Source organism: Chiloscyllium punctatum, chromosome 27 (assembly GCF_047496795.1).
Source record: "Chiloscyllium punctatum isolate Juve2018m chromosome 27, sChiPun1.3, whole genome shotgun sequence".
Taxonomy (NCBI): Eukaryota; Metazoa; Chordata; class Chondrichthyes; order Orectolobiformes; family Hemiscylliidae; genus Chiloscyllium; species Chiloscyllium punctatum.
The window spans coordinates 15,071,790-15,097,662 of NC_092765.1; positions in this window are offsets into that span (position 1 = coordinate 15,071,790).

The window sequence follows — 25,873 nt, forward strand, 5'->3', positions numbered from 1 at the left end:
AACAGGAAGAAGTTCTGGAGACACTTTACCATGTTAAGGGCACTGTATAACTCCAGCCGTTGTTGCTATACTTCCTGGTATCTAGCCAACATTTATCCCTCACTTACCAACATCACTGAAGTAGATTATCCACTTGACACTGCCTTGCTAATTGTGGGCCCTTGCTGTGTATAAATTGGATATTGCAATTCACAATGGTGATTATACTTCAAAACATAGTCAATTGTAAAAATGCTTAAGGATCTTTTGAAAACATGCGACCTCTTGTCAAGAAACCAAATGGGAAATCCTGTGGACCACAAAGATTTTGCTAAACTCAGCTGGATGGGAGACGCAGGGAAGAATCTTCTCAGTCATTGAATAAGGTGGGCATTGGCAAGCAAGTTGGAGAAATTGCGTGAGATCAGCAGAGGAAATGCCTGTTTGTCAAGAGCAAAAAATCTTATTTTCCAACCAAATGTTGAACAGCCTGATGAGATTCTCAGTAGTGAGCAGCGAAAAGCCTAACTGCAACTATTGTCATGCATTAAGATCTAATTTTTATGCAGTCTCACCTCATTAATATCTGTTTCCTATTCTCACATCTATCAATAGAAACTAGATACCAACAATTCCAACAGGAATGTCAGAGCAGTTACCTTGTGATCCCAGCTCAGTGCATGCATTTTCACACTGCCATCATGGACATCACTCTCCAACCAATTAGGACAAGCTCTGTGGATGACTAATACATGCGTCCCCACAGACTCTAGCACCTAGCATCAAGGCACTTGCAAGATTGTTTTGTACTTCAATGCTGCACTTTGGAGTGGATGCTAGGTCACTGAATTTGTCAAGACTAGGGTGGCACAGTGGCTCAGTGTTTACCACTGCTGCTGCACAATGCCAGAGACCTGGGTTCTATTCCAGCCTTGGGTGACTGTCTGTGTGGAGTTTGCATGCTTTCCCTGTGTCTGTGCGGGGTTCCTCCGGGTTCTCCAGTTTCCTCCCACAGTCCAAAGATGTGCAGGTTAGGGTGGATTGGCCATGCTAAATTGCCCATTGTGTCCAGGAATGTGCAGGCCAGGTGGGATAGCCATGGGAAGTAGGGGGTTAAGGGATAGGATAGTGGAGTGGGTCTCGGTGGATGCTCTTCGGAGGGTTGGTGTGCACTCGATGGGTCAAGTGACCTTCTTCCACACTGTAGTGATTCTCTGAATTTGGGCAAATTTTTGATAGACAAGGGAGTGAAGGGTTAGGGGTAGACATGGGGTGGAGTTCACAATCCAATCAGCCATGAAGTAATCAAATAGTACAGCAGCTTCAAATGAACCGAATGTTCTTTCCCTGCTCCTAAGTCCCTATGTTCCTTTGTTCCTATGGCCTTGTCCTCATTTCTGAAGATACCAATTTTTTTTTTGGGTTGATGGCTCTTTAAAGGTGTGAAGACAGCTTGCTGGTTAGACTGCACACTAAACATTGCTTAGAAGTAAAATACTGGGGATGCTGGAAATCTGAACTTAACAGAAAGTGCCGGAGAAACTCAGCAGGTCTGGAAACGTCTGTGCAAAAAGAAACAGAGTTAACATTTTGAGTCTGGAATGACTTCAAAGTTAGCTCTGTTTCTCTCTCTTCACAGATGCTGCTGACCTACTGAGTTTGTCCAGTGCTGTCTGTGTTTTGTTTTTATTATTGCCTGTTTGTCTCAATGAAATGGCTGTTTTACCTGGCCAGCTAAAGAGGACAGTGTGACCATTAAGCCATGTCACCCAGGCAGTCAGTAATTAGCTTCACGATCTCTTTGGCATTGAGAGGAAATCCAGATATCGGTCTAGATTAGATTAGATTCCCTACAGTGTGGAAACAGGCCCTTCAGCTCAAAAGTCCACACTGACCCTCCGAAGAGGAACATACCCAGACCCATTCCCTTACATTTACTCCTGACTAATGCACCTAATACTACGGGCAATTTAGCATGGCCAATTCACCTAACCTGCACATCTCTGGACCGTGGGAGAAAGCCGGAGCACCTGGAAGAAACCCATGCAGACATGAAGAGAATGTGCAAACTCCACACAGACAGTTGCCCGAAAGGGAAATTGAACCTGGGTCCCTGGCACTGTGAGGCAGCAGTGCTAACCACTGAGCCACCGTGCCACCCCATTACAAAAATAAATTTAAACTCAGTTTTTATTTCCCCGATACTCCCTCCCTCTGGTCAAAGTCAATGGCTTATAGCTTAAAACCATGGTCAAACTACAACCTCTCAGCCAATCCATGTTAAAAAAACTGTAAATTAGGTCAAAACCAGGTGTGCACTTGTATTTTCAAAGTGGCATCGTATGGATTCAAGCCATATATTCACTTGGCTTATTGACAGCACTCTTCGGTCTGACTCAGAAAGTTGTGGGTTTAAGACTCACAATAGAGCTGTGCATTAACATATGGACTGTTATGTTTTGCGACAGAATCATTACTGCATAGAATATCACCACTTAACACATGGAATTTACTCAACAGTCCGTACACTAGACATTAAACTAAGGCCTCACCTGCAGAATTTGGAACGTTGTGTGCAATTCTCGTCTCCCTCCTATAGGGAGGATGTTGTGAAACTTGAAAGGATTCAGAAAAGATTTACAAGGTTGTTGCCAGGGTTATGGGGTTTGAGCTACAGGGAGAGACTATATAGGCTGGGGCTATTTTCTCTGGAGCATCAGAGGCTGAGTGGTGACCTTATAGAGGTTTATAAAATCATGAGGGGCAGGAATAGGATAAATAGACAAGGTCTTTTCCCTGGGGTGGGGGAGTCCAGAACTAGAGGGCATAGGTTTAGGGTGAGAGGACAAAGATTTAAAAGGGACCTAAGGGGCAACATTTTCACACAGAGGGTGGTGTGTGTGTGTGTGTGTGTATGGAATGAGCTGCCAGAGGAAGTGGTGGAGGCTAGTACAACTACAGCATTTAAAAGGCATCTGGATGGGTATATGAATAGGAAGGGTTTAGAGGGATATGGTGCAAGTGCTGTTAAATGGGATCAGATTAGTTTAGGATATCTTGTGGGCATGGATGAGTTGGACTGAAGGGTTTGTTTCCGTGCTGTACATCTCTATGACTCAAATTCACTGCGTAATTGTAGTGATTGGAACCAGGTGGACCCTATTGACCATGAGATCCTAGATTGGGAGTTGCCAATTTGGGCCAATCGGGGAGCCCTGGCTGACACATATTAACAAACAATTAGCCGGAAGGTGCGTAGGGACGGGCTGCCTTAGAGTAGCCAGAAGGTGGGAGGGACGGGAGGGCTTACTGGGTTTTCAGTGTATTGTATGCACTGTTTTTTATGTAATTGGACTGTCTTGTATGTACAAATGTTATCGTTACTGTTTGTAATGATTGAAACTGGGATTTGAGGTTTGTCCTCATTTCCCTGAAAACTGGTTGAACGGTAGGGTTTGGGGCCTGGCTTTCCCATTCCTCTCCCATGTGAAATTGTTGTTTCTCTGTATGCAGCTGTTAATGTCAATTGTTTTGTAAACTGTGTATTGTTTAATAAAATATACATAAACAGGGGAAAAAAAATTAACAGGGGATTCAGGAGTTTCCTGACTTCAGGGACTGACTCTGAGCAGGCTGGCCACAGCCAAAGTACTGCGCACATGGAAATAAAGGGTGATTTGGTGAAGGACTACTGGCTTCTGTGCAGTTATTTCAATAATCATGAATGTTTTGAATTGAATTTACTGTAATGTTCAATGAGATTTAATCCTTCCACTTTTTAATATTAATCTATTTTGAAAGCAGACATTCAAAAAGATCAGAAGAAGCAACAGCCATATTGGAAAACTGAACAGAATGAACGAAAACTGAACTATGCTGCAGATCTTTCTAAAATATATCAGTGTACTGTGGATTCCAAATTGCAGATAACTAATGGCTGTCCTTTGGGTACACATATGCCTGGAGGTGGATCTCATAAAGGGAGGGAGGTACGAGAGGCTGTTTGTGTTTAATCTGTATTCCAGCGAGACTTGCTTTCATTTGTGGAAAGTGATAAATAGCTCCTTCATCAGAAACAGCTTTGGCAATATGTTTGATGTCCTGTCATCGCCTCCGTGTTCTTATCTAGCAAGTAACTGTTTCTCTCCATGATTCCTCAAACAGTAAACTTCTATTCATTTTAAGCACTGTAATGGAGTCTTTTAAGATGGACTGCCATGATTTTGAAAAGAACACAAATTTCCGGATGTAATCGCAGGTCCAGATCAGAATCAGGGGACACACAATCTCTGGCACTTGTTTGCTGTAATATCTTGTTTTAGTTTCAAACACACAACCTGTCTTTGAATTTGACAGCTCCCAGTAAGAAGGAATGCACCATCAGGAACCTTGTCTCAGCAAGGCACTTTAAAGTTTGCAACCAATTGCTGGAGTTTAAACATGACGATTGGAGGCAAAACTAAGGATCTGCTTCAATCTGCATTTCTCAAGGACACTCAGGGATCAGCAATAAAGACTGACCCAACCAGCAATGCTCACAAACCGTGGATGAATTTAAAAAACCTTTTCATATATGCATCCTACGTTAGTCAATGGGAAAGATGAAACAGATGCAGATACCGTGATGGAACAAAAGGAGCTTGTGAAAGAGAAACAGCACATACAAACAGGAGTAGGCCATTCAGCCCCTTGAGTTGATCTGATTGTGATCTCAGCTTCACTATCCTGCCTGGCCTCACCAACTCTTGACTCCCTTGTTGAGCTATCCAATTTAATTCAACATACCGGCCAACACTAAAAGAGAATTCCACAGACTAACCACTCCCAGAAAAAAATAATTTCCTCATCACCATCTTGAAAGGGAGACATTTTTTTCTTAAACTGTGCTCTCCCTTCCATAATATGGATTTTTGTTTTTCATGGAAAGACAGGTGGAATTTTGGTGCGTCTGTGCCTTTATCCCATTCTTATGTACAGACCAGAAAAAACACAGAAAGCCTCGAGAAAACTGGAGCAATCTGCATGGAAATTCTGCTCATAGTATGGAGATAATGGATACACTGATATCATATTAGCTTTAACAGGCCTCATTTACTCGTGAAATTCTTTCAAACACCAACTGTCAGCATTTCTTGTGCTAATGTGTTTATGTTTGTCTGTTAAATTCTCCCAGGTATTGCAGTTTTGTCAGCTCATACATGCTGTGGCAGCCAATGTGGAGGTAATGTGGTGAGCTTGTTGGAGCAACTAAGCATACCTGAAAAGTCACTGATGTGAGAATACCTCCTGCTTCATTTCTCTGCATCGCCCCATTAATTGCGTGGCTGGGGTTCCACACGCGACTGCAGCTGTCTGCTGTAGCCTGTGGCCCACCCCAATGCGCTGACAGAGGATAATCCCAGTCACTTAGTGGCGATTCCCCAGGCGAAGGAGGTGCCTTGCTTTTGAGTCCCGTCACCCAGCACACCGGTTGATTTTGACAAACGTTGGCATAGAACGCAGAATGCCACAACAATCTGCATCGAATCACTGACAAACACTAAGTGGGAAAATACTGGATATGAAAGACATTATGAGGCTCTGGGGAAGGAGTGACTTGACACATGCAGAGTAACTGGGGACGGAGATTCTTCAACATGGTGAGAAAAGCAAAAATACAGTAGCCTTTCAAGGTACAAAATACAACAGCAAGCTGATCATGATTCTGTCCTGAATTTCTTAACTTTCTCCCCTTGATCCTGTTTGCCCCCTATTCTTGCTCAGCCTCATATCAGCTCTTCCCCATATCTACTCCATTCCATATCTGCACCCCCAGTACTTGCTCTGCCCCCGTACCTGCTCTCCCCCTGTACCTGCTCTCCCCTTGTACCTGCAGCCCCTGTACCTGCTGTCCCCCTGTACCTGCTGTCCCCCTGTACCTGCACGCCTTGCATCTGCTCTCCCCTCTGTACCTGCTCTCCCCCCCGAACCTGCTCTCCTCCCCGTACCTGCTCTCCCCCCATACCTGCTGTCCCCATGTACCTGCTCTCCCCCTGTACCTGCTCCCCATCCCGTACCTGCTCCCCCCCGTACCTGCTCTCCCCCTGTACCTGCTCTCCCCCTGTACCTACACCCCCCGTACCTGCTCTCACCCCATACCTGCTCTCCCCCATACCTGCTGTCCCCCATGTACCTGCTCTCCCCCTGTACCTGCACCCCCTGTACCTGCTGTCCCCCTATACCTGCTCTCCCCCCTGTACCTGCTCTCCCCCTGTACCTGATCTCTCCCAATACCTGTTCTCCCCCTGTACCTGCTCTCCCCCTGTACCTTGCTCTCCCTCCATACCTGCTCTCCCCTCTGTACCTGCTCTCCCCCTGTACCTGCTCTCCCCTCTGTACCTGCTCTCCCCCTATACCTGCACCCCCTGTACCTGCTCTCACTCTGTACCTGCTCTCCCCCCTGTACCTGCTCTCCCCCTGTACCTGCTCTCCCCCCTGTACCTGCTCTCACCCCTGTACCTGCACCCCCAGTACCTGCTCTCCCCCCTGTATCTGCTCTCCCCCCTGTTCCTGATCTCCCCCAATACCTGCTCTCCCCTGTACCTGCTCTCTCCCCTGGACCTGCTCTCCCCCCTGTACCTGCTCTCCCCCCTGTACCTGCTCTCCCCTGTACCTGATCTCCCCCCTGTACCTGCTCTCCCCCCTGTTCCTGATCTCCCCCAATACCTGCTCTTCCCATGTACCTGCTCTCCCTCGTACCTGCTCTCTTCCCTGGACCTGCTCTCCCCTGTACCTGCTCTCTCCCCTGTACCTGCTCTCCCCCCTGTACCTGCACCCCCTGTACCTGCTCTTCCCCGTACCTGCTCTCCCCCTGTACCTGCTCTTCCCCCGTCCTCCCCCCCTGTACCTGCTGTCCCCCTGTCCTGCTCTCCCCCTCTGTACCTGCTCACCCCCTGTACCTGCTCTCCCCCCTGTACCTGCTCTCCCCCTGCACCTGCACCCCTTTTACCTGCTCTCCCCCTGCACCTGCACCCCTTGTACCTGCTCTCCCCCCGTACCTGCTCTCCCCTGTACTTGCACCCCCTGTACCTAGTCTCCAACCCTGTACCTGCTCTCCCCCCGGTCCTACTCTCCCCATGCACACCAACGATCCCATTCTCTACGCTGTACATGTTTTCACATTATTCCTGTTCTCCCACTGTACTTGTCCTCTCTAGTGCGTCCCAATGAAGAACAGGTAGACTTCTGCATTCAGCAGCAGGTACACTCATCTCAATAACATCTGTAAAGTAAACATATCTTTTCTGAACAGCATTAAGAAAATACTCGACATATAACGCTTGCATATTAGGAATGGTGTTTGTGAACATTGTAATTTAAATACTGGGTGATCATGAGCTTGAACACATTTGGAAATGGGTCTGCTAAACCAGAAAGGTTTGGGGACTATGCTGTTAAAAAAGACAGCATGAGAGTCACAATGAAAATTTTGGCCATATACTGCTCTCTAAAAACCAAGCATTTTAATGTCAATAAATGCTGCATTACCATTGCTTGGGTCATGTATATCTCCTTTCCTGATGTTACATCCCACTGAGAAACCGCTCAAAGACAACTCCAGAAAGAAAAGCCCTTGATGTGAATAGAATGGCCTCTGTTAAGAGACAGTGGGTGGGGACTGCGAAAGAAATAAAACGGCAATACTCTGTCCAAGTGTGTCGCAGGGGGTGGAGGTTGGCATGAAGCCTTCCAGCAATCCTTCAGGCACGAAGTCCAGTGCAAGCTGCTCTCCAATATCATTGCACCGAGTACAATCTCTCCTGTCTGCTCCCTCCCTTTCTGCTTCATTCTCTAACTCTTTTTCCCTCTCTCTCTCTCCTTTTTTAAATTACGACCTCTGGTTTTTCTTTTATTCTTTCATGGGATGCGTGCACCACCAGCAAGGTCAGCATTTACTGTCCATCCCTAACTGTCCTTGATCAGGACAATTGTCAATCTTGACAAGCCAATCTGGCAGATCTAAATAAAAATCTAACTTAATGCCATGTAATCAAGGTCAGTTGTTGGGGTATGAAATCTGCCATCTTATCTGGCCTACATGGGACTCCAGACTCACAGCAATATGGTAGATTCTTAACTCTAAATCAAGATTTATGGGGAAGAGGCAGGAATGTAGATATAAGGAGCATTGGGTTAGCCATGACCCTATTAGAGTAATAGAGCTATACAGCACAGAAACAGACCCTTCGGTCCAACACATCCATGTTGACCAAACGCCCAAATCTGACCTAGTCTCATTTACCAGCATTTAGCCCATGTCCCTCCCAACCCATTCTATTCATATATCCATCCGACTGCCTTGCACTCACTTCCACCACTTCCTCTGGCAGCTCATTCCATACACGCACTACGCTCTGTGTAAAAAAGTTACCCCTCAGATCCTTTTTAAATCTTTCCCCCTCACCTTAAACCTAGTTTTGGATTCCCCATCCTAGGAAAAAGCCCTTGACTATTCACCTTTTCTACATCCCTCATGATTTTATAAACCTTCATAAGATCACCCCTCAGCCTCAACACTCCAGGAAAAGGCCCCAGTCTTTTCAGCCTCTCCCTATAAATGCTCCAGTCCCAGCAACATTCATGTAAATCTTCTCTGCACCCTCTCAGGTTTAACAACATCCAACATCCTTTTTTATAGAAGGATGACCAGAATTGAATGCAGTATTCTAAAAATGGCCCCATACAGCTGCAACATGATATCCCAACTCCAATATTTAATCTTCTAACCAAAGAAGACTAGTTATTTTTTAAATCTCCTCCCAAACCAACCCTGGTGGTCAGAGTTGCTGTATCTTAGATTAGACATTGAACAGAGATCCATTTGCTTTATTAAGAGGAACACAAAAGATCCCATGGTACCCGTTAATTCGCAACAGATTACCCGTTTATTCATCTCAGAGCTGTTTGTGGGATCAGGTGGTGTACAAACAGATGGTCACAACTTACTGTTTTAAAGGAAAAATTACTCAATGGCAGAGCAGGCTCCAAGGGCCAAATGACCTCCTCCTTTTCCTCGTTCTTCTGGTCTTATGATCCATCTGCCTTCTCAGCAACTATAGAATGCCAGCCTCACCAGCAACATCCACATCCATGAACCAAGAAACAAAGGTTTGAGGTTTGGAAGATGTGTCAAAGAGGGCTTGGTGAGTTGATGCAGTGCGTCTTGTAAATGGTACTCACTTCTGCCCCTGTACATTGGTGGTGAAGGGAGTAAACATCTACAGTGATGGTTGGAATGCCGATCAAGTCTAACCTTTGTCCCAAATTGTGTCAAGCTTCAACCATTCCACTGAGGGTGACATGCTGGGGAACGGAGAGAATGATCATAGACAGTTTCACAGCCTAGCTTCATTCTGTAACAAAACAAAATCTCGTGTACTCTTCATTGTATTCTCCCATGGAAAGAGGCAGGATCTTCAATCACAAGGCATTGTTTTACTAATTGATTTGAACTTAATTGAATTGAATTTATTGTCACGTGTACCGAGTCACAGTGAAAAGCTTTGACTTGCAAGCAATCCAGGCAGATCACAGAGTTAAGTAGCATAGATAAGTAAATAATAGGTAAACAGTGGCAATAATAAAAACACAAGTACAGGCAAATGTTCAGAGTTTGAGAGCCTATTCAGTATTCTGTCAAAAGTAGGGTAGAAACTGTTTCAATACTGGCCGGTGCGAGTTCAGGCTTCTGTACCTTCTCCCCGATGGTAGAGGTTGTAGAAAAACATTGCTGGGTGGGATGGATCTTTGAGAATGGCTGGCGGCCTTTCCTTAACAGCGTGCCTAATGGGTGGATTCTGTAGATGGGAGGTTGGCCTTTGTGATTGTCCAGGCCGAGTTCACCACTCTCTGTAACTGTCTCCGATCTTGAATGGTACGGTTGCCATAACAGGTAGTGATACATCCAGACAGAATGCTCTCAATGGCGCACCTATAAAATTTGGCAAGGCTATTCACCATCCATAATTATAATTCCATAATTATATGAATTACTTCATGTGTAGGTAAGTGTTTTCTGGGAAATAATTTGGTGAGGCAGTACATGAAATGTGGCAGAGTTGAAGGTTGGGTTTTGTATAGCTACAAATAATCCACTGATTGGCACACTTCATTGAATCTTATTCGTCAGGAGAAAGCACACAATCAATCAGAAGTAACCACCATCTTTTGTTGCCTTGAAACTTACTTGCAGCAGTCAATGCCACCATATTATTATTCTGAACTGAAGCTGCCATTTCTTATATTGATCACCACCATTCTGATTATATATCTCAACATGACTCTTCATTGCTGCAGGCATACACTTAGTTTCTTTTCAATGCATTGAGATAACAAAATCATTGAAGCATCAGCGATGAGATCAAGACTTACAAGAAAATACGCTGAGGATAAGGAAGATGATTATAATTAATGGACCATATTCTGCCCCATTGCAATGAAGGTCTCCCATCATTTGTTTTGTAAATGGACTCCAGCCAGATGTTAAATTATGATGCAAAACCTATTAGAAACTAGAAGCATAAATAGACCATTCGGTCCTTTGAGCCTGCTCAGCAGTAGTTTGCTTATGTACAAAACCCAACCTTCCATATGTCTGCTTTGTATTTGCCAGTGTCCTGGCACCTTTTCATACTCTGTTATAAAAACCAAATAAATAAATAAACTAATAAATTAGCAAACTTAAAGGCTGGACGGCACGGTGGCTCAGTGGTTAGGACTGCTACCTCATAGCACCAGGGTCCCAGGTTTGATTCCAGCCTCGGGCGACTGTCTGTGTGGAGTTTGCACATTCTCCCTGTGTCTGCGAGGGTTTCCTCCCTCAATCACAAAGATGTGCAGGTTAGGTGAAGTGGCCATGCTAAAGTGCCCATAGTGTTTAGGGATGTGTAGGTTAGGTGCATTAGTCAGGAGTAAATGTAGAATAATGGGGAATGGGTTTGGGTGGGATACTCTTTGGAGGGTCAGTGTGAACTTGTTGGGCCGAAAGGCGTATTTCCACACTGTAGGGATTCTAAAGAACAAGTCCTTACAAGGGAGTACTGTAGCATAAACTAAATTTCAAAGGAAACTTAATAAGGTTCAGAGACTTTGAGGGGAGTAGAAGTAATCTGACTCCTGTGATACCCATTGGATACAGAATGCTTCAAGTGTACAGGTGAACACAGCGTGCTCTCTTCCAGGGACAGCAGGCTATGAGCATTGCTGTGGGGAGGGCAGGCACTCAGACTGTACCAGCCCTTCAGCCCCCCGTTGACTGGAGCTGTTGATGGTCACCTTAGCCTGGCAGAGGAGCAGGCTTACAATAAAATAATTACAATGATCTGATAGAGGTTTATAAAATCATCAGGGGTATAGTCTTGTTTTTGTGGTGGTGTAGTGGTGACGTCACTGGAATAGTAATCCAGAGGCACTACAGAGTTAAATCACAATGAGTGACCATTACCCAGACAGTGGATGCTATTTTCTGGAGGTGGTGGCGGTCTCACCCACTGCCTGAAGAATTACCACTAACCCACATTGCCCCTCTGCCTCTTTGGCTCTATGGAATGTCAGTGCCACCAGGCTGCTTCCAGTATGATCTCCCACCCGACATCTGGAACTGGGTACAGAGCCCAGGCCATGAGTGACTGATGGTGTGGGGTCACTGGGGAAAAAAAAATCAGAAGCAAGAATGTCACATCCAGTAGCTGGGCCCCTCGATCAGGCACTGAGGTGTCTTTGAACAAGAGAACTCTCAGGGAGCCTACAGGAACGATTACTCCCTGCATGGCAAGTTGCCCATTTGTGGTTTGGTTAAGAACACCAGTGATGGGATGACACCCTAAAATGGGCATTAATTACACACTGAAGGATTTAAATTGATGGTGAGATCGCAACTATCCATTAGCCTTCAAACCCATAAACGTAGAGGCCAGAAGATGCTTCCATCTTCTCCCATTCAATGCTCCCCATTATCAAACCTGCCAGAAGGAAACACGTTAAATTCTACCTCATGTGACCTTCTGACCCACATTCCTACCTGACAACAGACTTTGGAAGCCTAAAGAAAAAGCCCCTGTCCATGGAATCACTGAGTGCTGCAGCACAGAGCCAGAAATATGTAAGGCCCATAGCTTATGCTTGCAATCTTTTCCATTACAAAGACATAGAGGAATCATAGAGATGTACAGCAAGGAAACAGACCCTTCAGTCCAACTCGTCCATGCCGACCAGATATCCTAACCTAATCAAGTCCCATTTGACAGCACTTGGCCCATATCCCTCCAAACCCTTCCTATTCATTTACACATCTAAATGCCTTTTAAATGACATAATTGTACCAGCCTCTCCCACATCCTCTAGCAGCTCATTCCATACATGCACCACCCTCTGCGTGAAAAAGTTGTCTTTTAGGTCTCTTTTATATCTTTCCCCTCTCACCCTAAACCTATGCCCTCTCGTTCTGGACTCCCCCACCCCAGGGAAATACCTTGTCTATTTATCCTATCCATGACCCTCATGATTTTATAAACCTCTCTAAGGGCACCCCTCAGCCTCTGACGCTCCAGGGAAAACAGCCCCAACCTATTCAGCCTCTCCCTAAAGCTCAAATCCTCCAACCCTGGCAACATCCTTGTCAATCTTTTCTGAACCCTTTCAAGTTTCACAATATCCTTCCGATAGGAAGGAGACCAGAATTGCATGCAATACTCCAAAACTGGCCTAACTAATGCCCTGTACAGCTGCAATATGACTCCCAACTCCTGTACTCAATGTCCTGACCAATAAAGGAAAGCATACCAAACGCCTGCTTCACTATGCTATCTACCTGTGACTCCACTTTCAAGGAACTATGAACCTGCACTCCGAGGTTTCTTTGTTCAGCAATACTCCTTAGAACCTTACTATTAAGTGTACAAGTCCTGCGCTGATATCTAATTCCGTTTTGAGAAATAATATTAAAGCTGTTAGCACTACGCTTTCCAGCAATAATTTCCAAAATGTGTCAACTCGCTGTGTAACAAAATGCCTCCTCATCTCATCTTGGGTTCTTTTGCCAAGGATCTTCAATCTATGCCCTCTGCTTCACAGCCATCCTGCCAATAGGGTTGCCAACTCAGATTAAATGTAAGCCTGGAGGTTTTATCATGTTACTTGCCTTACACTTCAGCCATTAGTTGGCTGACACATCAATCCTTGTGACAGACTGCCTTCCTGTGCCAATCGGAAAGCAAAGAGGTTCATTACTCAAATGGATAATGCTTGACTCTCAGCCAAGCCGTCATTTTATCTCATTTTCAGTGTTATATGTGGTAAGGAGAACATTCACAGAAAACTACAAAAAAAACTTTCTTAATTTCACTGTGCTTTTTAGCTCCAGTGTCGCACAGAGCAGTGTCCAGATGATTGATCGACAATTTCTGGAGATTTCAGCTCATTCCATAAGATCATCAGATAGAGGAGCAGAACTGGACCATTTGGCCCATCAATTCCACTGTGCCATTCAATCATGGCTGATATGTTTCACAACCTCATTAGAACATAGAAACGTTGCGCACAGAACAGGCCCTTTGGCCCACGATGTTGTGCCGAGGATTAATCCTAATCTAAAATAAAATAACCTAACCTACACACCCCTCAACTCACTGCTGTCTATGTGCATGCCCAGCAGTCACTTAAACATCCCTAATGACTCTGTTTCCACCAGCACCGCTGGCAGTGCATTCCATGCATTCACAACTCTCTGCGTAAAGAACCTACTTCTGACATCTCCTCAATATCTTTCTCCTAACACCTTAAAACTATGACCGTTCGTGGCAGTCAATCCTGCCCTGGGGAAAAGTCTCTGGCTATTAACTCTATCTATGCCTCTCATTACCTTGTACACCTCCATCAGGTCATCTCTCTTCTTCCTTCTCTCCAGAGAGAAAAGTCCGAGTTCAGTCAACCTGTCCTTGTAAGACATGTCCTCCAGTCCAGGCAGCATCTTGGTAAACCTTCTTTGCACTCTCTCCAAAGGCTCCGCATCTTTCTTACAATAGGACAACCAGGACTGGACACAATAATCCACATGTGGTCTCACCAGGGTTTTGTGGAGCTGCAGCAAAACCTTGCAGCTCTTAAGCTTGATCCCCCTGTTAGTGAAAGCTAAAACACTAGATGCTTTTTTAACAACCCTATCCACTTGGGTGGCAACCTTGAGGGATCTATGCACTTGAACACCAAGATCCCTCTGTTCCTCCACACTGCCAAAAATCCTGTCTTTAATCCTATATTCAGCATTCAAGTTCGACCTTCCAAAATACATCACTTCGCATTTATCCAGGTTGAACTCCATCTGCCATTTCTCAGCCCAGCTCTGCATCCTATCTATGTCACACTGCAGCCTGCAATAGCCCTCGATACTATCAACAGCACCTCCAACTTTTTTGACATTGGCAAATTTACTAACCCGCCCTTCAACCTCCTCATCCAAGTCATTTATAAAAACTGCAAAGAGTAGAGGCCCAAGAACAGAGCCCTGCAGGACCCCACTCAACACTGACCTCCAGGCAGAATACTTTCCATCTACAATCATTCTCTGGCTTCTGTCAGCCAACCAATTCTGAACCCAGACAGCCAAATCTCCCTGTATCCCATACCTCCTGACTTTATGAAAGAGCCTACCATGTGGAACCTTATCAAATGCCTTGCTGAAATCCATATACACCACATCCACTGCTCGACCGTCATCAATCTGTCTCGTCACCTCCTCAAAGAGCTCAATAAGATTTGTGAGGCATGACCTGCCTGTCCAAAAGCCATGCGCACTGCTTTTAATCATGCTCTGCTTTTCCAATTAGTCATCAGAATTCTTTCCAAACCCTTTCTGACCACAGACATAAGACTGATTGGTCTGTAATAGCCAGGGAGTTCCCTATTACCTTTCTTGAAAAGAGGAACAACTTTCGCCTCCTTCCAATTATCCAGTACAACTCTCATGGAGAGTGAGGAAGAAAATATCTTTGCCAGTGGTTTAGCAACCTCCTTTCTCGCTTCCCGGAGCAACCTAGGAAAAATCTGGTCTGGCCCTGGGGACTTATCAATCTTAATGTTTGCCAAAATTTCCAGCACATCAACTTCATTAATCTTGATCTGGTCAAGCCTGTGAGGAGCTCCTCAAAGTTCTCATTCACAACAAGGTCCCTTTCCTTAGTAAAAACTGAAGCAAAAAAACTCATTTAGGACTTCCCCTATCTGCTCAGACTTCACGTACAAGTTCCCTATGCTATCCCTGACTGGCTCTACATTCTCCCTGATCATTCTCTTATTCCTCACGTATGAGTAAAATGCCTTTGGGTTCTCTCTAATCCTTCCCATCAAGCCGTTTTACATGCCCCCTCCTGGCTCTCCTCAGTCCATTTTTGAGCCCCTTTTTAGTAAGCCTGTAATCCTCTAAAGTTGTGCTAGATCCTTGCTTTCGCCACCTTACTTTTGCTGCCTTCTTCCTTTTGACGAGAAGCTCCTCTGTTCTCGTCATCCAAGGCTTCTTAATCTTACCCCTTCTTGCCTGTCTCAGAGGAACAAATTTTTGCATCACTCACAACCACTGCTCCTTAAACATTTTCTACATGTCTGTTGTTTCCTTTCTGTGGAACAATTGCTCCCAATCTTCCCAACTCCTGTCTGATAGTGTCATCATTTCCTTTTCCCCATTTAAATATCTTCCCATGGTAACTGCTCCTTTCCCTCTCCAAGGCGATGGTAAATGTGAGGCAGTTGTGGTCTCTGTCACCAAAGTGTTCTCCCATCTGACACCAGCCCTAGCTCATTGCTGAGCACCAAATCCAAAATGGCCTCTCCCCTCATCAGCCTGTCCACATACTGAGTAAAGAAACCCTCCTGAACACAACTGACAAACGGCTCCATCCAAATCATCTGCACTAAGGAGGTTCCAGTCAATATTGGGAAAGTTGACACCAACCATAACAACAATCCTGCTACATCTACATTTTTCCAAAATCTGCCTGTCTATAAGTTCTTTGATCTCCCTACTGCAATGAGGTGGCTGCTCCCTTGCCATTGCTAACGTCCACCCATACTGACTCAGTAGACAAATCTCCCTCGACAACCTTCATTTCTGTAGCTGTAATGCACCCTCTAATTAACAATGCCACACCCCCTTCTCTTTCTCTCCCCTCGCTGTTCTTTTTAAATGTTTTAAACCTTAGAACATCTAGTAACCATTTCTGCCCCGATGAAACCCATGTCTCTGTTATTACCACAACACCATAGCCCTAAGTAATGATACAATCTCTAAGTTCATCTCTCTTATTTCTGACACTCCTTGCGTAAAAGTAGACACACGTTAACCAATCCCTTTGTTTCATCACATGAAAAACTTTCCTGATAGATTCACCACATCCTGTCACTGCCACTTCTACAACTACCTCCCTCTCAGATCTGATTCCCATCCCCCTGCCAAACTAGTTTAAACTTCCCCAAACAACACAAACAAATCTCCTACCCAGGACATTTATGCCCTTCCAGTTCAGATGCAACCCTTTCTTCATGTATAGGTCTCACCTCCCCCAGAAGGCATCCCAATGGTCTAGGTATCTGAAGCCCTTCCTCCTGCACCAGCCTCGCAGCCACGTGTTAAGCTGCATTCACTGACTATTCCTCATCTCACTATCTCGTGGCACCGGTAGCAAACCTGAGAATGCTACTTGATTTGTCCTGCTCTTCAGCTTCCAACATAGCTCTCTGGAGTCATTTTTCAGATCCTCAATCCCTTTCCTGGCTATGTCATTGGTGTCAATATGTACCATGATTTCTGGCTGCTCTCCGTCCCTCTTCAGAATCTTTTAAACCCAATTGGCGATATGCCGGACCCTGGCACCGGGGAGGCAATGTACCTTCTGGGAGTACTGTTTCTGACCACAAAATCTCCTGTCAATCCATCTAACTATTGAGTCCCCTAACACTAGCACTTTTCTATTCTTCCCCCTTCCCTTCTGAGCCACAGTGCCAGGCTCAGTGCCAGAGACCTGACAACTATAGCTTTTTCTTGTAATGCCGTCCCCACCAGCAGTATCCAAAACAGTATACTTATTGCTGAGGGGAACGGTCACAGGAGATCCCTGCTCTATCTGTCAGTTTCCCTTCCTCCCCCCAGACCCTAACTTAGCTGTCCTTATCCTGTGTCTGAGGAGTGACCAACCCCCCTGTACATCCTCTCAATTTCTCCCTCAGCCTCCCGGATGATTTGTAGCTCATCCAGCTCCAGCTCCAGTTCCCTAACTCAGTTTTCGAGGAGCTGGAGTTGGGTGCACTTCCTGCAGATGTGGTCAGCAGAGACATGTGTCGTGTCTCCCACCTACCACATTCTTCAGGAGGAACATGCAACTGCCCTAACAGCCATACCCCACTAATCTGAAAGCCTACACAGGACTATAAAAAGAAAACCTGAAGAACATACCGAGTTTACAGACTTTTATTAAGGTTAGAGGAGGTCGATGGGAGGGAGACCCTATGTTGTAGGGTCTCAGGTTTAGATCTCACCCACTTAAAAAACAATCAGATAGTCTTCCCAGCAGCCCTCGTGTCTCTCCACCCTCTCTCCTCACCGCTATGTCGTTCTCCTGCCGTCTCTCCATAACCCTTGATCCCCTCACTAATCAAGAATCTATCCATCTCTGTCTTAAATACCCTTGGTGTTGAGATTCTGGGATTTACCTATTAATGAATTGAAACCTGCAATCCATTCTAAGTGATTAAAGAGTTAACAACAACAGGTTTGTTCACTGCATTGCATCAGGTATACGACACTCTAATCTTTGACGATATATTGTGTGTCCTATGATCCTGCCCCACTCGCTACCTAACGAAGGAGCAGTGATTCAAAAGCTAGTGCTTCCAAATAAACCTGTTGGACTATAACCTGGTTTTGTGTGATTCTTAACTTTAAACATTCTCAATGGCTGGGCCTCCTAGCCTTCTGCAGCAATGAGTTCCACAGATTCACCACCCTCTGACTGAAGAAATTCTCCTTGTTTCAATATGAAAGTGTTATCCTTCACTCTGCGGCTGTGCCCTCGGGTTCAAGTCTTTCCTACTAATGGAAACCTCTTATCCATGTCTGCTCTATCCAGGCCTCTCAGTATTCTACAAGTTTCAATGAGATGCCCCCTCATCCTTCCAAACTCCATCGATTACAGACACAGAGTCCTCGACCACTCTTCACATGACAAGCACTTCATTCCCGGGACCATTCATATAAACTTCCTCTGGACCCCGTTCAATGCCAGCACATTCTTCCTTAGATACAGAGCCCCATAACTGCTCACAATATTCCAGATACAGTATGACCAGAGCCTTATACAGCCTCAGCTGTACATCTCAGCTTTTGTTGCAATTGTCTCCCTATCTGCCAACTGAACCTGCATGTTAACCTTAAGAGAATCCTGAACTAAGTCTCCCAAGTCCCTTTGTGCTTCAGATTTCCAAAGCCTTACATTTAGAAAAGTCTACACCTCCATTTTTCATACCAAAATGCAAAACCTCACATCTTCCCCCATCATATTCCACCTGCTACTTCTTTGCCCACTCTCCCAGCCCATCCAGCTTCCCTGTTTCCCCAATGCTACCCGTCCCTCCACCTATCTTTGCGTGATCTGCAGGCTTAGTAACAATGCCCTCAGTCCTTTTCTTCCGACTGTTAATATATAACATCAATAATTGTGGTCCCAACACTGAACTCTGTGGAACTCCACAAGTCACTGGCTGTCATCCTGAAAAAGACCCCTTTATTCCTACCTTGTCCTTCTACCAGCCAGCCAATCCTCAGTCCATGCCAGTATCTTGTCCCGAGCACAATGCTCTTAACTTACTTAGCAGTACAGCACCTGTGCGGCAACTTGTCAAAGGCCTTCTGGAAATCCAAATAGATCACGTCCACTGGCGCTCCTTTGCCTAACTTGCTCATTATCTCCTCAAAGAATTTAAACAGATTTATCAGGGAGGATAACCCCTTCATGAAGCCATGTTTAGTCAGCCAATTTTACCCAAGTAATTGCCAAGTAACCTCATCCTTACCTCAGAGGGTTAGCAGCCTGGCCTCAGGTGGAACCAATTTCTTATAATTTACCAAATAAAAAAACTTCATTATTTTGAGATTATTCAGGATTACTGACAGCTCAAACCTGATATGAATTTACTTGCCTTCAATCACTGAACTTTTAAAATAAAAGCAGAAATTACTGTTGAAATTCAACAGGTTTAGCAGCATCTGTGGAGAGAAAGCAGAGTTAGCATTTTGAGGCCAGTGATTTCTCTCCACAGATGCTGCCAGACCGGATGAATTTCACCAGCAATTTCTGTTTTCATTTCAAATCTCCAGCAATCCCAGTTCTTTGTTTTATTTACTGAACCTTTTAGTCTTTGCTGTAACATTACAATATTCAAGTTTGAGCTGACAGTGGCAAGCAGCATTTGCACCACATAAATGGTAGGCAATGCCCATCTCCCCTCGACACTCAATGACATTATTGTTGCTGAATCCCCATTGATCAGAGAGAAAACTGCACGTGTCATACAAGCACTGAGGCTACAAGGGCAGGTCAGAGACTGGGAATCTTGGAGCAAGTAACTCACCTCCTCACCCTCCTATGTCTGCCCACAAAGCACAGTTCAAGAGTACGATGGAATATTCCTTATTTGTTTGGATGAATGCAACTCCAAGAATACTTAACAGCACCCAGAACAAAACAGACCATTGAATTGCACCACGTCCACAGACATTCACCCTCCTCACCACCAATGCTCTGTTGCAGCACTGTGTACAAGGTGCACTACAGTAATTGACCAAGACTCCTGAGATTGCACCTTCCATAGCCACACCCACTTCCTTCTAGATGGACAAGGGCAGCAAACTCCCCTCCAAGCCTCTCACCATCCTGATTTGGAAACATATCGCCGTTCCTTCACTATCGCTGGGTCAAAATCCTGGGATTCCCTCCCTAAGGGCATTTTGGGTTAACCCACAGCAAATGGACGGCAGTGATTCAAGAAGGTAGCTCAGCACTGCCATCTATAGAGCAACTAGGGACAGGCAATAAATGTTGGCACAGCCAGCAACACCCATGAACGAATTTTTAAATTACACATTAATTGGGTACACAAAACAGAATACACATTGTGGAGAGAAAGGGTCTGTAATATGCTGACTGCCTCTTGCAAATAAAGCTGACTGCATGACTCATGAAGTAGTGAGTTGGTGATGTTCAGTCTTAAGTTTGTACACATTTATCATGTCTGACTTCTGGCAATGAGACATTCTATTTATAGCCTACAGTGTGCTGTCAGTGAAAAAAATTTAAATGTCACTTTTAACGCCATCAGAAAATCAGTCGAAGTAATAAAAAAAGAAAGCTCCTTAAGGGGACAATACACAGCCAGCATCTGGAAGCTGTTGATGAAGGGCTTTTGCCCGAAACATCGATTCTCCTGCTCCTCGGATGCTGCCTGACCTGCTGTGCTTTTCCAGCATCACACTCTCGACTTTAATCTCCAGCATCAGCAGTCTGTCATTCTCTTCTGGAAGAAATAGGTGGGTTAACATTTTGTGGGGAAAAAAAATGGAAATATGAGCAGGACATTTGTTTTCAGATGTAAACTGAATGTGTTTCGTCAACCACGCTGAGCAACCAAAGATCTTGATGATTGCTGACAGGGACAGGATGGTTAGAGAAGGGCAGGTCAGCTGCAACTATGTGAGTAGCTCTAATATTCAACATTAGCGAAGCTAATCCTTCCATCCAGCACACCCACTAGGGATACTGGAAAGTGCTTCATGAACTTTAAACTACTTTGAAGTACAAACATTTACTGCCTAGTAGGCAAGTTGTGCACAGCAACATACTATTTTATGTTTTTGTTTAAATCTCTCTCTCTTCGAATGAAGTTAGTGAAGTGAGACTGTTGACCGGGTTTTCCACAAAGCTCTCTGCTCTTCGTCGATTCTGCATCAAGTGAAAGTGGCAACAAATAGTTAATGAGTCCGATTCTCAACATTTACCCTTGAGGTTGCACCATTCCTTCAGTGAAATGGACAGACACATTTCCTTTATATTGTGCCAGAATCATTGGCACACTCCTGATAGGACAGAGTTGGTCCTGTAATTGAGATTCCAAAATTCTGAGATGGTGACAATACAGAGTGTTACGTTAACACTAGTCCATCAGTGTCAACAAATGAAACTGTTCCTCTTTCACTCATTAGCCAAGACTTGCTGCTTTGATGCAATTGTCAGCAGGTGTGCGATGAGACACAGCTCCTGGCCATCCAGTTGAGTCAACAGCGAATTTCCTGAGCTCAGCTTCATTTAAATAATCAAGGCAGCCTTAGACACTTCCTCAAAGTAAAATCCTTCAAATGTTGAAAATCTGAAGCAAACACAGAAAATGCTGGAGAAACTCAGCAGGTCTGACAGCATCTGTGCAGATCGTTCTAAAAGAAGAGTCAAACTGGACTCAAAACATTAACTCGAGAGGAACAGAGCTAACATTTCAAGTGTGTGTTGAACTTTTTTCGAATTCTCTCCACAGATATTGTCAGACCTGCAGTTTCTGTACTTGTTTAAAAATTTCTTGTTTTTGTTGAAACCTTTTGTCCTACCAGTGCAAAGATCTGTTCATGGCCAAGTGTTTCAGTCTGGTGCACTGCAAGGTGTAGGAACGCATGCTGAGCAATGTCTCAATGCTTTCTCAACAACAGCAAAGGCTCAGTGCAGACAGACCACAGTCTGAGGCCATAGACCACCAGGAGACAGTATCATGACAGAATGGTGAATCTGAAATGCATATTGTTAATATAACCTTTATGTGTAGTGAGGTAGCTGTCTCAATCTTTCCTGATCGATTAAAACACTGTTCTGTTTTCATTCCAGCAGTTCTGGTATCATTCTGTCTAACAACAAACTGTGGCAAACCACTTTCCAAAGCAACAGGGGGTAATTATTGGTAACATTTACTGACCCACCATTGCAGAGCCAGTCTCCAGCAGGTGATAGCAGCTGATGTGAAGCTGATGTAGCTCCAGTTATCAACAGTCGGGTGCCTTCGCTGTACCTCACTTGATGTACCAGAAAATGCGACAGAAAGATGATGGGATCAAGTTAGACCCATAGCAGCATAATTGATGAGATTTACAGCAGATCCATCCCAGGACTTAGTTGTTTGAGTGCAAGAGATTACTAAAGAAACATGGCTGCCATCCATCTGCATAACACCAAAGGACCGTAAGAGATGAGAGCAGAAGAAGGCCATTCAGCCCATCGAGTCTGCTCCACCATTCAATGAGATCATAGCTGATCTGAAATTCCTCACCATCACTTTCCTACCTTTTCCCAAAAACCCTTGATTTCCTTCAGAGTAAAAATTTCAACCTTGAATATGCTCCAGTCTCAACAACCCCCACGGTACAAAAATCCACAGATTCACTACACTCTGAGAGAAGAAATTCATACCTAACTCTGCCTCCAATGAGCAACCCCTTCCAGTGAGATGCTGTCTTCTGGTCAAAGACTCACCTCGAAGGAGAAACAACCTTTCTGCATCTATCTTATGCCCATCAGAATCTTGTATGCTTCAAAAAGGTCTCCTCTCATGCTTCTAAACTCCAATGAGTAAAGGGCCAACCTGCTCAATATCTCTTCTGAAGACAGCCCCTCCATTCCCAGGATCAACCTAGAGAACCGTTTCTGAAGTGCTTCTAATGCCAATATATCTTTCCTTAGATAAGTGGGACAAAACTGTTCACAGTATTCAGGGTATGGTCTGACTGGTGCCTAGTATAGTTTTAGCAAAACCTCTATATTTTTATATTCCAATTCCTTTTGAAATAAAGTCCAACACTCCATTTGCCTACTCTATTACCATGTGAATTAGTTTTTTCTTTGATTCTTGCACAAGGACTCCCGAACCCCTCCCTGCTGGAATTTTCTGCAGTCTTTCATTATTTAAATAATGCTCAACTCCTCAATTCTTCCACAGTGCATAATCTCACATTTTCCCACATTATATTCCACATGCCAAGTTTTTGCCAATCATAGATCCTGTCACTATCCCCCTGATGCCGTGTCATCTTCAGCACTTACCTTCCCATCTATTTTTGTGTAACCACAAACTTGGCTAAAGTACATTCACTTTCCTCCTCCAAGTCTTTCCCGATATTGTAAATAATAGTGGTACCAGCACTGATCACTGTTGGATTCCCCTAGTTATGGGTTACCATTCTGAAAATGGCCACCTTATCCCAACTCTATATTTTATTATTTAGCCAATCCTCTATCCATTCTAATATATTACCCCAACACCATAGGCTCTTAAATTATTAAATGAGTTAATGTGTGATACCATATGAAATACTTTCTGAAAGTCCAAATATATTACAACTACTTCTTCCCCTTTATCTATCCTGCTTGTTACCTTCTCAAATAATTCTACTAAATTTGTCAGACATAATTTTCCCTTTATGAAGCCACTATATTAAACTATGTATTTCTAAATGCTCTGTATTACTTTCTTTACAATAGACTCTAACCAGAGGTCAGTACCATAGGTGGCTGGACAACTGGTTTCCAATGTCAAATGATACCAAATGCCCAGCGTTCAGTCCCTACACTGGCTGAGGTTATCATGAAGTACGCCCCTTCTCAACTTGCCCTCACCTGAGGAGTGGTCACCCTCAGGTTAAACCATCACCAATCTCTCAACCTCTCACTAATCTAATGAGAGAGCAGCTCCATGATTCTTTGAGACTATAGCAACTTCACCTTTACCTTAATGAACTCTAAGATCTCATATATTCCTGCCACCTCCAGAGGGAACATGAGGAAAACTTCATGAATACACAAGCCACATAGAGGTGAAACATAGAGAGAAGAAATAGTATTCAGGCTGTCACCATTTTGGATCTTTTATCCTCGGCATTAGATTCTTGCCTTAGATTAAGTTTGTGCTTGTATTCTCATTCCCATCCTAAATAATCTACAATGACCATACCATTCATAAACGATTGGAATGGATCTGCCAATCATTCATGCCTTTCACTAACATTTTCACTAGCCCAGCATCAACAAAAATTATGGCTTTAATATTACTATAAGGAGAGATGTTGATGAAGCTTTTCATCATGCATTGATTTGGACAAATGCAAGAATGCTAAATGTCAAGCAATCACAACAACTTACACCGCAGGAGAAAAGGACTGCTGATTGTTTGGCAATTCAACGCCTTCTTAGACAGCTGTTCCTCATTAATTTGGTTCCATTTGCTTTAAATTGATTCATTGGTTTTCAAACGTGTATAAATAGTGGGACAGCTGGGACTGGGGAATGGGATAAAACTGTGAACAAGTTAATAAGCGCTCCAACAAGGAAAAAGCAACATTGTGAGCTGTGTGATAGGTAAACACATGAACTAATTAACTGAATGCTTGTTGGTTTGAGTGCTCTCAATGACAGCTGCACCATGCATTGGACCTGAAGTGGAAAAGCCCTGCCTCAGTTCCTAACTCATCTACAAGCTTGGATCCAGTTAACAACCATTAACCAGAAACAGAACTGGACCAGCACATATAAATACCAGAGATACCAAGCACTGGTTACATGCTGGAAATTCTGTGATGAGTAGCACACCTCCTGACTTCCCAAGGCCTGTCCACTATCTTCATTACACAAGTCAGATGTGCGGTGGAATACTTCTCATTTTGCTTGGATGTATGTAGCTCCAACACTCAAGAAGCTTAAAACTAAATCCAGGACAAAGTGTGCCATTTGGTTAACACCTCATCCACCATCTTCAATAATTACTCCCTCTACATACGACGTTCAGTAGCAGCACTGTGTATCATCAACAAGAGGTGCTCCACGTCTATGACCTGTGACCACAAAGCAGTAAACTATATTTCGAGATGGATATTAAATGCTAGTCTAAAGTGTCACACTGCAGCCCAGGAATAAATGTGAATTTTTGATTGGTCAAGACATTACCACAGAAAAATAAATCCAAAGCAAAATGGTCCAATAGCAGACATAAAGCTATGTCCCATCCTGTGTTCTTCCCATTTATTCCCAGATAATTTGCTGAAATATTCTCTTCTCCATGAGAATCAAAAGAATCTGAGAAGTGGCACAACATGAACTGAGATTTTTGAAGGAACAGTGTTGAAAATGAACGATAGAATGGTTTGGATGAGAAATGGTAGGGTAGACAAAAGAATAAAACTTTCTGACAATGAAGTATGCCACAAAACTAGCTTCTTTTCCATATTTGTGATGATACACAGATAATGTATGTACACTGTATAAATGTCAATTGTTTTTGTCATTATGTACAATCAAGCCCTGTAAAGCTCCACATCTCAACAGAATTTTAAACAGGCGAAAAACTAAGTGGATAATTAGACACCTGCCAAAAGTATTGATGCTGAAAGAAGCAGCCTATTTTCTTGAATTGTAATAAAACTAAATGCTATCAAGAGACACGTCTGTGGGCTTACTGGTGTCCCTCGATTGTCCTTGTTACTATGCTTTATGCTGTAAAACTGCAAGTTGGAGATAGGCTATGAACCAATATTTAGTGTAGTGGCCTAATATGACATCCTGAGGTTTCACTCCAGTGAGAAATATTGCCCTCAGTTGAGCACTCCCATTTGCAAGAATACTGCGGAAGAACCTCATGTTGTAAGATCAAAGGAGCTTTATGTCAAATATGTATATTCCCATAATGCCAGTAACGAGCAATTTTAAAGGATAAAACACAATAACAAGGAGAATCAAGGGAGATTAGTAAACATGCAGATCTGTGTCTCAATGACATTCACGAATGTAGA